The 10,438-nt window shown below is 43.2% G+C and overlaps 1 long non-coding RNA gene across 1 annotated transcript; it reads left to right on the top strand.

Moving 5' to 3' along the window:
- The first annotated feature begins 397 nt into the window (after positions 1 to 397).
- LOC118158380 lies at positions 398 to 4,428 on the top strand. The gene is made up of 3 exons (XR_004746824.1): positions 398 to 699; positions 1,937 to 2,128; positions 2,788 to 4,428. It is a non-coding gene; the product is annotated as an uncharacterized LOC118158380 (long non-coding RNA).
- The last annotated feature ends 6,010 nt before the right edge of the window (positions 4,429 to 10,438 follow it).

The raw sequence follows: 10,438 nt of genomic DNA, 5'->3' as shown, positions 1-10,438 counted from the left end.
GGGGAGGAGCGAAAGGAAAGTCGGCGTTAGCTGCGGCCGCATGTCCTCAAATTAAAAAATACATATCCACCCCCTACAAACCAGTGAAGTTTCCCATTAAAGTTGACACCAGGGGATGGTCTTAGCAGTCTCGTCCGCCTCGGATTGGTGAGCCCTCCGGAAGCCTCTTGCACACGCATTTTTTAACAAATAAGTCAGTCGCCAGAGACTTGCCCCCTTCTTCCCTCCACCTTACCCTAAAATACCTTTTTGCAAAGCCCGAGCCCGCTCCCCTAGCCGTGCTGACAGCTGCCTCTTCCTCCTCTGCCTTCTACCCTCCGCTCAAGGTTCCTCATTGCAGAGGTGTGTGTGTGCCTGTGTTCGTGTGTTCATGTGTGTGTGTGCGTGTGTTCCTCCCCTTGCACCTTCCTTGGGGTGCAAATCAGCCGGGACTGTGGTTCCCCGCACCCTGCTTTCCCCACCGAGCCCGCAGGTTCCCAGGAGCCACTTGAGCACGTTCCCCAGCTGCGGGCGGCTGTCTCTGGGAAGGTGGCTTCGCACCCGCTGGGTCGCACGCTGCAAATAGGGATTTTTTGGTGCCCGTTGTGCTGGACCCTGATTGTGGACCGGGGGAAAGTAAAAAAGAAGATGTCCTTTTGCGGCAGGAACCTCCATCTTTAGACAGGTCTAAAGATGCTAAATCATCACAAGAAATCTAAGGTGGGTAGAACAAATAAATAAAAATTAAACTCCCCTCCCTAGGTTTTATAGCGGATGAAGGCAAACAATTAGGAATTAACGATGAACAGGGAAAGCCTGCAGTTTGCCGTCAAAATAGAATGGTTTTGTCTAGACTGCTAAACAGGGGGAGGGAGAATGCTTTTATGCTTTTTTTTTTTTTTGCCCCTTTTTTTTTTTTTCCTTCGTTAACACAATGTCCCTTTAGTTAAAAATTAATTTACAGCACCCTCGCTCACAAGCCAGACTAACGTTCAACCAGAAGGAGTCTCTAGGAAAGAACTGAAAAAAAAATAAAATATAAAAATAAAAAATAGCAGGAGCTGGGGGAGGTTTGCTAGGTTGTAACAATTGGTGGAAGGATGCTTCTGCGAAGAAGAGGGGCTGCCTTTATTTATTCATTCCCCGTATATGTTTTTTTTTTTGCCTTTTTTTTTTTTTTTTTTTTGGGGGGGGGGGGGGGGGAGGAAGGGGCTTAAGAAAAAGTAAAAAGAGAAGGCACAGAGTAAGAGTTGAACAGGTAAGTCATTGCTGGATTCGACCTCTCCGGGAGACTGGGGAGGGTTGTGTTTTTCGTAACGTGTTGGTCTTTTTATACTTTCCAACACGTAGATTCCCGAGAATACTTAATCCTCCTCATCAACTATAGAAGACCGGATAGAAAACTGTTACACGGCTCTCTGGACGGGCGAGCAGCCTTGCATATTTTTCCTCTTCTTTGTTTTTCTTGATAAATTAATTCTTCGTCTTCTAAAAGTTCAGGCTCTCTTTTAAAACAAAGATCAGACGCAAAACTGCTTTGTTTGTATTCCCCCTTCTCCAAGCGTCTGTATCTCTGTTGGGAGTTTTGGCTATTATTTGTTACGGTTCCGACTCTTCATCATTAGCACCATTTATTTGGTTATGTATTTGGCTAAAACCACTAACCTGCGCCATCGACTCGGGGAAAGGATTATAAATGAAAGGCAACCGAGTCGCAGCTCCAAGCACACCGCAGAGAAATCGCACTTGGCGCAAGGCTGGGAAAATCTTCTGGAATAAATCCCCCAAATTAGTAGTTGACTTGCCTAGTACCTACCTAGTTAAAATATAATAATAGTAATGCAACCCACAGTTTCCTGTTCGCATGACTCTTTCATTTTCACTGTTGTCCTTTCTCCTTCCACTTTTTTTTTTTTTTTTTTTTTTTTTTTTTTTTTTTCCCTCTGATGATTCTTAGAGCCTAGCGTTTGGATGGGAAGGAAGGCTGCTTGCTAGACTTGAAATTAAAAGGCCGTTTCGACAAGATTGCCAAGTCCACTTGCTGAGGAGGACTCAGCCTTTTATGCTGCCATGTGTTTCTCTCCGTGTGCATAAACTTGCGTCCCTCCGCAGCGATACAGAGATAGGAAAGCAGTTGTGCCGTAATGAGGTACCCTTAAATTTAATTTCCTGTCCCTCCCCTGCTTTATGGATTTCTAACAAAAATGTTGGAAACCATAGAAGAAATCTCTTTAAGTCTCCGGGACAGAGGACTTACGTAAATAATTGAAGGTAACCGAGCTTAATTACATTTCATAACAAATGGATAGAATAGGAAGAAATGCAATATTTTGTTGAAGGGAGCACCCAGTGCTGGATATATTTTTGTTGTTCCTTATCAAGATTGCTCTTTAAATTTTTTCCAATTGATAGTTTTTGCAAAGAGTTAAACATAATTCTAAATACCCCGACATATAGCAATTAAAAAAATAGAATATATTTTTAAAATAAATTATCGCTTGAATTGTTGGACGAGTAAGAACTTGGTAAAGCGAGAGATTTAATGTCATAAATTTAAATTCGCTTTACCGTTAAGTTTCGTATCTGACTCTAGGCTTGTTCAAAATATTTTATATGTTGACAACCAGCGTAAAGTTTCTGACTCTTTTGTACTTGCTGCTAGATTACTTATTAGGGTTCTGCCCTTAACCATTCCGCACAAAGCTTCTATTGTGAATTAAGGTCTCATTTGATTAACTTAGAAGGTTTGCCACATCTGTGAACACTAATAATAATAATAATAATTATTATTATTATTATTATTTTAAGTGAAGCACCCCGCCGTTCCCCGTCCCAGGGTAACGATGCCGTTTTGGGTCCGGGACCCTGCAGCCAGGCCGGGCTGTGAATCCGCGGCGGGGGCAGAACACCTGGAATGGGGCTGAGTTCAACCGTGAACCTGCAAAGGCAGCTTTCTGTCTCCAGACATCTTAAATTAAGTTCGAGAATTTGGAGAAAATGCTTACGTCTTTGCTCGCTGAGGAGTTGTGTTTTTTGTTTTCCTTCTCTACACAGCCTACAATTCCAGTTCGCTCTGAAAATAAATAGTTATTGAGATAGGTGTGACCCAGCTCACTCCACTTTTTTGTTCCTATTATTTGGAGTTTCCCAGCAGTGAAGGGGACATTATCTTGCCCGGATTCTGCTTTTATCCCCGGGATTTTGCATAGTTTGCTTTCCTTAATTCCGCAGGAAATGGGTGCCGAGATACAGAGGGGAAGGCGCTCCCGGGGCACTGCAGGGGCAAGCGTGACCCAGTCCTTGTTTTTGTTGTTGTTGTTTTCCTGGACTAATGACTCCGTCTGATTGCGGGTTTAGTCTATAAAATCAGGGTCTCCGTCTCTCCTTCATCTCAGTAAGAGCCTGGACGGCCACTCACACTGATATCGGGAGAGGAAAAAAGAGAACGAAAAAGCAAAACGTTCAGCCCAGTCCCGATGGGGAGGGCCGGCAGTCGGGCCGAGGGTCTCCCATTTCACCCTACCTCGTGTCTCCCTTGCCCGGAGGGAAAGTTTTCCGTAGCAAGCATCCGGAGCGGTGCTGCCCTCGGGACTTGATTTCTCCCCATCGGAGCAGATCGCTGAGCCCGCGTACCCCGGCGAGGAGAACCGCACAAACCGGAGCTGCTCCTGGTGCAATTTTTGGCTGTGTTTTAGGCGACCCACGACTGAGTCTCGCACCTCACTTCGGAGCAGGACCCAGGACTTCTGTCCCCTCGACACCACGGGGCCACCGCAGGTTGGCGGCGGGAGGATCGCTGCCCTCCTCGTACCAGCTCCTCGCCGTCGGCTCCCTCCCGGTCACCTTGGCTATGACACCCTGGATGCCCCGCGCACTCCCACCCCGCCCAGGAATTACCGGCGTAAACCTGGATCCCTAGGGCCCTATCAGGCTTCTGCCCCCACCTGGGAACATGCCGTGGGGAGTGGGCTTCAGAGAAACGACTTTAATGCAGCCTTCCTTAAGGCAGAATGACTAATTTTTATCCCCAAAATCTTTTCTCTCTTTACCTCTTTGCTTTACCTTTCTTTCTCAGAGAGAGAGAAAGAGAGGGAGGGAGGGAGGGAAGGAAGGAAGTAAAGAAAGAAAGAAGAAATAAAGTGAAAATGTTTGTGTTCTATTTGTCAAAGGAAACAAAGGCTGCACGTCTAGCTGGCAGCTGGCTAGCGCGGAGGATGGCCGGGCCGGGGGCAGCGCGGCTCCTGGGCTGATCCCGGCCAGCGAGCGCCGCCCCGAGGCCACCGAGCCGCCGGCTCCGCTGCCGCCCGGAGCGCCGAAACGCCCAGCGGGGGTGGCCGGCAGTCCCAGCTAGTTTCTGCCGTGGACAAGTGGTTAAATACAGTCTCAGTCAGCAGACGGGAGATAACTTTTTAATAATTATTACTTATTGGTTATGATTTATGTTTTTTACCGGAGCTTTTTTTTTTTTTTTTTTTTTTTTTTTTTTTAAAGTAATACCACAGTGCAGTTTTCCTCGCATTGCTTAGTATCTTTTGACCAAAAGATATGGTTAGATATGGTTATATAATGGTTAGCTAGAAAAAAGAGAGAAAGAGCCCACACCGAGCTGTTTCCCATTCACATGCAGTCCAGTGAGGTGGAGAGGGAAGAAAGAAAGGAAAGAAGGAGAGATTAAGGCCAATTTTTAAATCTTTTTCCTATAACTGTGACAAGCACCTTCCGTTTGTAACGTGTTCTTCTTGGGAATATCTGCATGATTCCTAAGGAGGAGACACCAAATACTGCCAAAGGCTAATGCTGATAAATAGAAACTGTGAAAAACAGCTGCTATAACCATATTTTAATAAAAATACTGCTTTGTGAGCACCTAAGTAAGTCAAAGAATCCCGTAATGATATCTTGAGATTCAGTGCCATTTCACTTAGATAATCTTTAATAGATTTTTCTATCATGTAACGGTGTATGCGTGTGTAATGGATATGTACACATATATATATTTACTGATATATGCTCATGCAAACACTTGAAATCCCTCCCATTCCAGCCTATTAATTATTTTAGCACTTATTCCCCTGACAAGCAGAAGTTATCTTATAGCTAAGGTAGCAATTTACTGTCTAAGAGCTCTAACTTGCCTTTGACGTCTAAATTTAAAATGTCTTTTAAACTTCAGCAACGTCCACAAGGCGAAAAAAGATCTCATTACCTTAAAATATTATTCCAGCCAAAGAATTAAAACTAATACATCACCTACTTTGATTTTTCCTTTTTTTATTTTATTTTATTTTATTTAACCAATTGTTATTTATGTTAAACTCGATCATGAAATTAAATGGCACATGCAGTTTTGTTTTTCATGTTTAACTTGAGTGATTTTCCTTATTTATGCTTTCCATTTGCAGCTGGGGGAGGGCTTCATTTCCTTGTCAAGTTGCAACAGTGAAAGCTCTGTTATATATATATTCCTCCTGCTTGATTTGTCTGAAAGAAAGAGCTTTTAGTAGTCCGAGTTCAAGTGTGACTACGACTTTTGGTTTACAGATTGTATTGGCATAAAAAGTGTAGCAGTGTGTCCTAGTGAGGTTTTTAAATCCTCTTTGCAGGAAATATAAAATATTCAACAGATTGTAGATATATTGTAGATGTGATACATGTAAGTATACTAGACTGTACATATACATCCCTGCAAACATATCATATCTACAGACCACAGGAACGTAATACTATAGGTTCCTAATTTAATATGTAAATATAACTGAAGTTTAATAGTAAACTTAAAATACATTCCACCACAGGTTTAATTTAAACTTGAATCTGCGTATATTTGTGTACCAGAATGGTGAGAAAGAGAAAAGCGATGATTTGTGAAGTAACAGAAAAAATCTATATTCATTTCAAGCTGTACCCTTTACCAAGACATGGAATCAGACAATGTCTTCTCCCCTCGGGCATTTAGAGACCTCTAGCCTAACAACATAAAAGTAAAAACCCAAGCTGCACAACATTCTCTCCCAGAAGACTTTTTTTCCCTTTCTATTATCTTTTAAATGTTTGTTTATTTCATGGGGGTGGTTGTTCTTTGTGGGTTTGTTTGTTTTCTCATTCTGCCCCGTCTTTCTACTCCCCGCCCTATGTGGTGTAAACTGTTTGAAGTTCAACAACATGGCTAAATTTTATTGTATTTCCGGTATAACAGATTTATATACCGTCCTATCCAGTTTTTTAAAGGCTTTTCAAATGAAATGAAGTTAAGTTATAGACAAGTTTCTGGCTCCTGCGTGCACCTCTTGAACTCGGTGAATTTGCTTCTTCAATGAACTTTTAAACTTCACTAAACATGCACTTTCGGGACGTCTGTCTTACTATCTTCCGTTTAGTTATCTAATTAATTTGAGGATAAAACCCGATTTTACAAGGTAAGACTTTGACTTTATTTTATATATTTATATAAGTGTGTGTGTGTATGTGTTTGTGACACGAACCTGATAATCTGGGTATGTTTGTTCCATTTTTGCCAAACGGGAACTTTTGTTCTTTTTGCCAAAATTCCACCGCTGAGATTGCTCGGAGCTCAGCAAGGCCCTCGGGGCCTGCACGCCTTCTATATCCTCTCCTTGGCTTTCTTCTTTCTATCACCATCAAGTCATTACTCTATAACATGTTCTTCCAGCACATGGTGCACGTCGGAGGGGGGAAAGGACAAGTTAAGTTTCCCGGAGTTGTAATTTGCACCTATAAAATAGTCACAATGACTCTTTTTCTCGTTTTACTTGATTTATATGTCCTTGGCTTCTTTTTTTTTTTTTTTTTCTGTAAATGAATCACCTTATACATGCATTCAAGGGATGAGAATATGAATTAATAGCTTTATTATTATTATTATTATTACTATTATTATTATTCCGGAACTCACGACTTTGACTTCATTTTCTTCCCAATGGAAAGTTTTCCAAACGTTAATGCTTTTAGATTAAATAATAATATTATTATCATTATAGTGTTTTAATAAGAAGTCTTGATGAGGCAGCTTGAAATCGGAAAGGATCCTCTAAAGTAGATTTCCAGAGGAGGTGGGGGAAGAACTTTGGGAATTTTTAGTCTTTTTTAATAGCCTCGATAATCGCTTGTTTCTCAAAGTCAATAGCATTTTACTGTTTCCTCTGGTCTATTTGTAAACTATTTGTAAAGTCCTGCAGGAGGGATCTGCTGTAGGCACTGTACATAGGAAATCATTTGAATAGTTATTTCGTGAAATCGTTGGGGTTTTATTTTGTCTTTGAAAAGATCCTTTTGTTGCTTTTGTTTCCTAGCAACTGTTTTCTATTATAAAAGTTCAGATTGCAGATGATGTCAAACAAAATGGCCGCCCAGGCGCCTTTCTTGGTAGTTTTAGCCTTTGACCCAAGAATGAACTAGAACTGTTCTGTGAATTAGGTAGTTTCATGTTGTTGGGCTTTTAGTTTTAAACACAAGAACATCAAACTACCTGATTTACTCCAGTTATCCTCCTCGGTGTGTTTGCTGAGGGCAGCTGTGCGGGGAGGGGGCCGGCCTTATCTCCCCGCCCCGGACCGGACCGCAGCGGCACCGGGCTCGGACCCGCCGCCCCCCACCCCTGGCGCAAAGCACGCCGCTGCCGGGCCCCAGCACCAGGCACCGCCGGGCAGGGGTACTAGTTTCTTTGTTTGAAACCCCGTTTCGGGGACCTTTTGCGACACAACGCAGTCACGGCCCAAATAATAAAGAACTTATTAAAGGTCTATGTAGGCTGCGGCACCACTGGGAGGCCCAAATCCCTCTCCCCAGGAGCAGGCAGTCCTGTTATCAAACCTCTCTGTGCAATGACGTGTGGCCATTGCATAGAACATATATATAAAAAAATATGTAAAAAATATACACAGTTGTAAAGTAATTTAAGTGCTTCTTATTTTAGTAGCTGTGATCTACACCACTGTGTTAAGAGTAAAATGTGGATTTAGGGAACGCCAAAGAATTTTGTCCAGTTGATGTGTTTAATTGGCCCCATTGATAAAATAAGTTTATTAAAGGCCCTGCTGCACATCTCCGCAGGGCTTCACATTTATCATTTCGCTGGCAATGCTATAGGTATCTGGACAGAGAGCAGGTCTCTATGGCTTCTCCTATTGAGGTAAAAACACCCGACTTAGCTGTACTTGTTGGATATTGAATTCAGTGTAATATTTGGTCTCTGAGGAGCTCCTGCATCTCGTAGGAAACATGCCTACGTCTTCAGAGACTAAGTGTATAAAGCCGCTATCTGTAGGCGTGCGCCCGTGCACAGGCGCGTGTCAGCTGCTCACTGTTGAGCGCTCGCTCGGCGCTCTGAAAGCTCATCTCCGGGCCCCAAACGCACCATCTTTAGACAAGCTAGAAGCACGCCTGCGAAATTCACTTAATTAAAGGGTTCGGATGGTATCAGAAATGTCCACAGATACTTTTTCCACATCCTTCTTCCGTATTTCAAAGTGATGCATGTGGGAAAACGCGGATTTTATTGTATTTTATTTCAAGCAAACAAACCAACAAAATCAGTGTGAATGTGAGAAAGAGGGAGTGCAGAAAGCTTTGCGTGTCAGCTTGTCTGGTTGGATGAAGTCTACCCATTCCTTATGGACCCATCTACTTTCTACAAACTGGAAGACCGTAGAGTCGCGTGTGTGTTACCACTCAGCTCGTGGAAGCAATTTTCCCTGCATTAGTGTTTAAAATATCCATAAAAACAAGTTGAACATGGTCCAGGACACGGCTAAATAAGCTTGCGACTGCATGTCCCTTCAAGGTTTGAAGAATTAAACTTTGAAACGATATCCAGGGTCTAAACCACCATCTGCTGCTACATTCCGTGGCCGATAGATTACTTGGGAATTTTATTTATTTTTTTCTCTCTCTCTTTTTTTTTTTTTTTTCCCCATTCGGAGTGTTACAACGAAAACAAACAAACAACAACAACAAAAAAATGTATAGGTTGTAGTCCGGTGTGTGCTTATTCCCGAAGCTGATGATTGTTGCGCGCATATTGCCTATCTATCCTATTAAACAAACAGCTACTCCAAGGAGAGGAGAGGGAAAGTCAAACAGTGTAAAATAGCTCGGAGTTTTCTACCTAATTCACCAGTCCTGTGACTCCTTCCTTGGAAACAACGTGCTACTTGTGCCCTGACTCAAAGCCCTTAAACGGAAAAGGACAATCTGGGAAAGTTAATCATAAACTATTCGGTAATAATGTCCCCACAGGCAACCACTAACCTGCCTTGTAAATGTCTGGGCTTCTGATTTTGATCTCCCTCCTACCCACGTAAATACAGGAAGCAAGGGCCATGGAGGAGAATGGGGACACAGAGCTGGGATAGATCAGAATCAGGCCCGGGGGGGCTGTATTACTGCCTGAAATCGGGAACTGGGACTCATTTCCCCAGGCTTTGGGAAAGGACTAGGGAGAGGAGGGTGCAGTAGGCTGGTCCCGCCTGTCCTACAGGCACGGCTACATCTGGAGCGGTTTGTTTCTCTTTTCCGAATTAGAAAGATAAGAGAGACCTTACCTGGAGAAGGAGCTGTGTGGGGATAGCTAAAAAATCCTCCGCCTATTGTCTCTTTTGAGACATGGTACACATTTCTGCTCTAAGAGACAACGAGCAACCGTGGTTAATGTAACAACGAGCAACTCGTGGTTAATGTAACAAATTTCCCCCAAGTTGCTCTCCTGCCAAAGTCCAGTCTGTCTGATATTACCCGACTCAGGATGAGTTTTAATTTAATTAATGAGCAAAACTGTAGTGAAAAGAGCCTATCTATAAGAAGCTCCACCTTTTATTTTCCTGAGGCTCAAGGTACGGATTTTACTGGAACTCTTCCATCAGTACTTAGTTCTTGTACCTGTACTTTTACTTTCACACCCCCCTCCCCCGCCTGGGGTAGGAGCGGCAGATATCTCACCCGATGTGCTGTTACTTCCCTTCCTTCCAGATGAATGCAGTTTGGAAGTTTCGGGGAGCTCCAGTTATATCGTGGTGACCCCAAAGTAGATCCCGGTCTCAGCGAAGGGGAATGAGCAGCAGTTGCACCAGCAGCTCCCGGGGTGTAAAACCTGCGGCAGCAGGAGTGAGGCAGGAGTCCAGCTATTTTATGGGGGTTGAATATTATTTCAATGAGGGAGGCGGGGGAGAGTTAGTCTAGTAGCCAGAAAGTGGGTTCCCGAAAAACAATCAAACTTTATTTTAACTTTCCTCCACCTTCCCTTTTCAAATGCACATACGCTTTTATTTTACAGGGGATCTAAATGCTTTATTAACTGCTGAGATTACAAACCTCATTTGAAATGGTGTTTTAACCAGAGTGTACTTTCGGTTCTTGGAAAATTTCCAACATGTGTAACTTGTTTTTGCTTCTCTTCAGACAAGGAATTCCGCCCCCCTTCTCGACGCCCCCCCAACCTCCCTCC

This window comes from Oxyura jamaicensis (genome assembly GCF_011077185.1).
Source record: "Oxyura jamaicensis isolate SHBP4307 breed ruddy duck chromosome 27 unlocalized genomic scaffold, BPBGC_Ojam_1.0 oxy27_random_OJ70887, whole genome shotgun sequence".
In the NCBI taxonomy this organism is placed as follows: Eukaryota; Metazoa; Chordata; class Aves; order Anseriformes; family Anatidae; genus Oxyura; species Oxyura jamaicensis.
This window is presented reverse-complemented; position numbering and strand designations above follow the sequence as displayed.